Source organism: Branchiostoma belcheri, unplaced genomic scaffold (assembly GCF_001625305.1).
Source record: "Branchiostoma belcheri isolate BF01 breed outbred unplaced genomic scaffold, Haploidv18h27 scaffold117, whole genome shotgun sequence".
NCBI lineage: Eukaryota > Metazoa > Chordata > Leptocardii > Amphioxiformes > Branchiostomatidae > Branchiostoma > Branchiostoma belcheri.
Window position 1 is genome coordinate 37,092 of NW_017802569.1, and position 4,777 is coordinate 41,868.

General features: G+C 44.2%; 2 long non-coding RNA genes across 2 annotated transcripts; both read right to left on the reverse strand.

The window, feature by feature from the left end:
* Positions 1-110: 110 nt before the first annotated feature.
* On the reverse strand, positions 111-1,799 carry LOC109462488. Its single transcript, XR_002139771.1, has 2 exons — positions 1,736-1,799; positions 111-1,053 (listed from the first exon to the last, which is right to left on the reverse strand). It is a non-coding gene; the product is annotated as an uncharacterized LOC109462488 (long non-coding RNA).
* Positions 1,800-1,806: 7 nt separating this feature from the next.
* Positions 1,807-4,488, reverse strand: LOC109462489. Its single transcript, XR_002139772.1, has 3 exons — positions 4,032-4,488; positions 2,505-2,602; positions 1,807-1,871 (listed from the first exon to the last, which is right to left on the reverse strand). It is a non-coding gene; the product is annotated as an uncharacterized LOC109462489 (long non-coding RNA).
* Positions 4,489-4,777: the final 289 nt, after the last annotated feature.

Below are 4,777 nucleotides of genomic sequence, written 5' to 3' on the forward strand. Positions count from 1 at the left end.
TAAGCATCCTGAAACCTGTTCTGCCTAACATTCATAACATAATAGCCTTTTTGTCTGACCTAGGACCTAACTCTAAGAAGTGACAAACTGAGGAATGACACAGAGACTTGCTTTGGTCAAGACTTTTAGACTTGACCTCTGACCTTGCAGTGGGAGACACCTGTACTAGGTCATCTATTACAGCTGTAGAGCCAGGGAACTCCTGTTGCACATGATCATTGGATATTGTCAAAACTATGCAGATGTCCTGCTATAAATACCATACATGCCTCCCTTGTATTTAAGATATTATTATATAGCAGTGAATCATTGAACAAATCTTATATGGCCGTTGTACTCGTTAGTTTGATAACTGGATGTACTGAATAACAGCAATCAGTTTCGATTACAATATAGACTGTATCATTCTCCAGTCTCAAAGCCTGGCTACTAGAGAAGCCAAATGTAATAAAATAATTGACAATACAATTGAACTAGTTGTTGTTACAATGACTGTCGTTCTTTATGCTCAAATGTTTTGTTGTCACTGTCCTTGTACTAGGACATATGATGGATCCAGACAATCAAACATTTTGGTCAGGGGTGGTCCTCTGGCTAATGTCTTCAGACATTATGACATTTGGTATCGATCATCCAGACTCTATTGTCTTTTGCGTCCTTACACTGGACATCGAAGAGCACGTTCAGATCGGCCTCGTCGCATCGGCTGTGCCGGGAACTGCCGTCACGTCGGTCTCGGGCGGTGTGACTGGCCTCACAGCTCTCCCAGGACCGAGAATGGATGTCCCAGGGCCGGGGATGCAGACGGCGGTTGTTTCGGGGGATGAGGGTGTGTCCGGCGGTGGCTTGACGTGGACGGCCTGCTCCCTAATGCAAGGGAAGAAGAGAAAGTGCCCAGGGAAGTACATCCCGGGCCAGATGGATGGGTGGCTGACGTGTCAGGTCCATCAGTGGTCAGCTTCCCCGGATCAGGAACGCCGGGAAGAGACGGTGCCCGTTGGCCGTCCTGTGCCCCGTTATGACCATTCTTGGCCGAGGGTCGCTGCATGTACACTGAAAAAGAAGAAGACATGTGCCCCTTGAACAGTTTCAACCTGACAACCAAATACAACCACTGGCGACGTCGACATTGACCCAGAACATAGGTTGGGTCAACCTATACATGTACAGTACAGACAAACTCACATGGCCCATGCTGTCAAAATGGACAACTGTTCTCACACATAAACTCACTAGGATCACCACTGAATAAAAACAAACAACAAAGTAGCAAAACCTACGCATACAAAATAGAATAATAGATCCATCCCGGCCATCACATTAACTACCATTGTCACGACTTCAACGCGTCAACGCCGTCGAAAAAACAACAACTTTGGAACCTCTAGAGAATTAAAACAGCACCAAAATCCTCAGTTGGCCACATGTCTCTACCAATCGTTTATCGTAGTCTTCAGAGAAAAAGTCAGGGAATTTTCAGGGGTCGTTTTGTCTAAAATAATAACAGAAAAATAATCGTTTTCTCTTAAAAATAAAAAAATGATCGTTTTCTCTAAAAATAATAACAAAAATAATCGTTTTGAATACAACAATAACAGTAAAGTTATCATTTTCTATATAGAATAATAACAAGAATAATCGTTTCATATGAAATAATAACAGAAAAATAATCATTTTCTATAAAGAAAATTACAGAAAAATTATCGGTTTCAATAAAAAAAAACGGTGTACAAACCAGGCACACTGCGCAGGCTCACTTCCTGGCCCCTGCCCACAGCTCTATCGGGACCGGGAAACGGAAGGCGCCCGGCGGCGGCTTGACGTGAACGATCTGTGCTCTCCAAGCAGAGGTTGGTAGGGAAGATTACAACCTGCAGAAGAAATACGAGGATGTTTGTCGGGAACGTCCAACCAATTGTATTTTAACATTAATGAAAAGTCTCTCAGACAATTATGAATGACGAATCATTGGCTAAGATTACATCGCATGTCTAATTCATGTTATTTGACATATAATGTACCTGATGCAATCATTGTGCAATGAACATTTCATAGTTGACTTGAATCGGCCTGCCCAAAACAGGCTAAAACAACTGAAGATTAATTACCCCTCTGGCATGTTAGGTCATCTCCAATTTGTCACGCATTCTTTAAGTCAGGCAATTAACTCCATAGGTCAGAAAAACTGGCTCTATGTGTCAGTGTTTTGAACGTCTGAACCTAGCTGTCACTCAACCGTGCAGATGCAGGTGGCAGCTGTGTAACGTGTAACACTATATACGTGGGACTGGCGAAACATCTCCAAAGTCTCCACAACAACAACGCGGATTCAAACTTAGTAAAATAGCCAAATAGGGAGTCAATAGATTTTACAGAATGCTATGAAGTGTACATCGAAGTAAACAATAGTTGAAAGATATGTTTGTTCATTAATCAAGATGTTACAAATTCAACAACATGTTCCTCAGATCAACAGAAACGACAAATACATCGTGTGGACTTACCTCTGTTTTGGCCCTTCCGTAAAGGTCTGTTAGACCATCTCGCCGGTGAATTTGATTTTCTTCTATGAGGTGAGGGTCGTCATGGCTTAGCTGGCCTGCTGCGGGTACAGAGATTGAGAGAGGAAAAAAAACATGAATAAATTGAAGTCATTTCTTGGCGTTTAAAAGACTCAATAGAAACTCCGATTGGAGTCTCTGCCGGTACCGGTAGAAATCCCGACCGGAGTCTCAGCCATTACAATCACCATGGAGGTAAAAGAGAGTTTTTCTACCTCCATGCAATCACTAATCTTTTAGGATATGTTATCAAGTTATAGCAATAGAACTCTACCAGGTTGGAGTCTCTACCCAGCCTCAGTACTGTTACAAAGAATTAGCCTGGGTGCCAGACGCTAGCGTTCATAAAGCGATAGATTTTTTTTGTGTCCGCTACTGTATCCGCCGCCCAACCCCAGGCTGCCCCAAACCCAATATCTTTCACCGGACACGAGGAGATAATTAGAGCCAGTGTGCAAATCAGGGTCGGCGGGGCGTGTTGCTTTCCCCGGCCGAGGAATTATCGCTGACTCGCGGTAGAGGATGGCACCCAGGCTATAAAGAATTGGCCTGACGACTTCAGAAACTCAGGGGCTGATCTAGGATGGAAAAAATACTGGCAAGATGTTTCTGGAATATTCAATCTGGACAGGTACGTCTTATCAGAGGGGAGAGGATATTAGGTAAGGGCGGAAAATATTGAAGGAACATGTCAAGTGGTTAAAACTTTACGTAAACAAAATTTCGACAGCCTCTTACATTGTACATGATGGAAGATAACAGGTGCGGTAAATGAACAAGAGCAAGTGAAAAGCCATAATTACTCAGTGGCCAACAATACGTCATAAAAGGCGGGGTCAGTTATAGAATTAATAAAAAATTCTACCCAGACAATATTGCCAGGCAAAGTGCTGTTTGCAGACGAAGCAAAACACCCAGTCTGACACAGTGTGACCAAGACAACAGGCACTCAAAGATATAAAGAAACAAGCAAAAGAAAACTAGTAAAAGAGTAAAAGAAACCGCAAACCACCACATTAATTACTGCGCTCTTAAATGAGGTCACCAGCATCCATGAATCATACGTAATAACCAAAGAAGCAAAGCCACATTAGCTGGGATGCGAAGAGACCTACGAGCAGACATAATCAGTATGCTGTACAGAGCGTTCTAGGATAACATAGAGGCTAGGCAAGGTTTGAGAGAGATGAGTAAATGACATTTCCAAGCACACATGTGCAAAGCACAAGTATAAGAGTGGCTTCAACAAGCAAAACGCCAAGCAAAGAATGACACCAAGAGTCCACGTCTAGCGGAAAAAAATTGACGTAAAGCAGGGACAACAACAACAAAGCGCTTTAATACATACAAGTGTGCTAGGTCTGAAATATGGGAGTCTTTCATTGAATCAGTACATCTAAAATTTTGCACAAATTTTGCATACTATTTCCCCCTAAAGAGCACAAAGAATGAAAAGAAAAATTGACTTACCCTGCAGCTAAGAGGAGGACTGTGTCATGGAACTGAGGAAGAACGTTAAGTTCTGCACTTGACATTGCGATCGAACAAACTTGGCTGGATGACCCAGAAGGAACCGCACGTTCCCAGCGATTTTCTTATCGGGGTTGGTGCATAGGTCGACCGACAAACTCTGGTGAATCTGTGCATCCAGGCCAGCTCTCGCTTCATGCATGAATGACGGGCGAAAGCCAAGAAAGTGCGCGTTTCCCTCCACCTGTATCGCCAGCTCTTGTGGAGGAAGGGGGATGGGACGAGGGCGAGTGCAGTTGTTGCCACTTCTGTTCTAGCGCCTCCACCTCTCGCTGGAGCTCGGCCTCACAGTTTGATGGTCTTCTTCTGTAGGTCCGCCATGGTTAGCGTAGCTGTCGGATAGACCAGGGAATCCTGCTTGTCCTTGCAGTCCTTCCCCGCCTAGCCGGCGTTGTGAGCCAACAGACAGAAGGTGACCTCAGCCGGCACATCGGCGCTGTGTCTTCGGGATGCGTGGCGTGAGAAAGCCGAAAACTGGATAACTCGTACTAGTCTAGTTGGCAGAGAGAATTCTGCCTGTCCTGCCCCTGGCAGGTTGACGTCAGACTGACACGACAGGGGCTGGAAGGCATGCTAATTACAAACTTTCATCCCCGGGGCTCCCAAATATCCACCGTGATTGGTCCGAATAGATTGAATAATTTCAAATTCACCGCAAATCTGATTGACATTTCCTTCAAGAAATC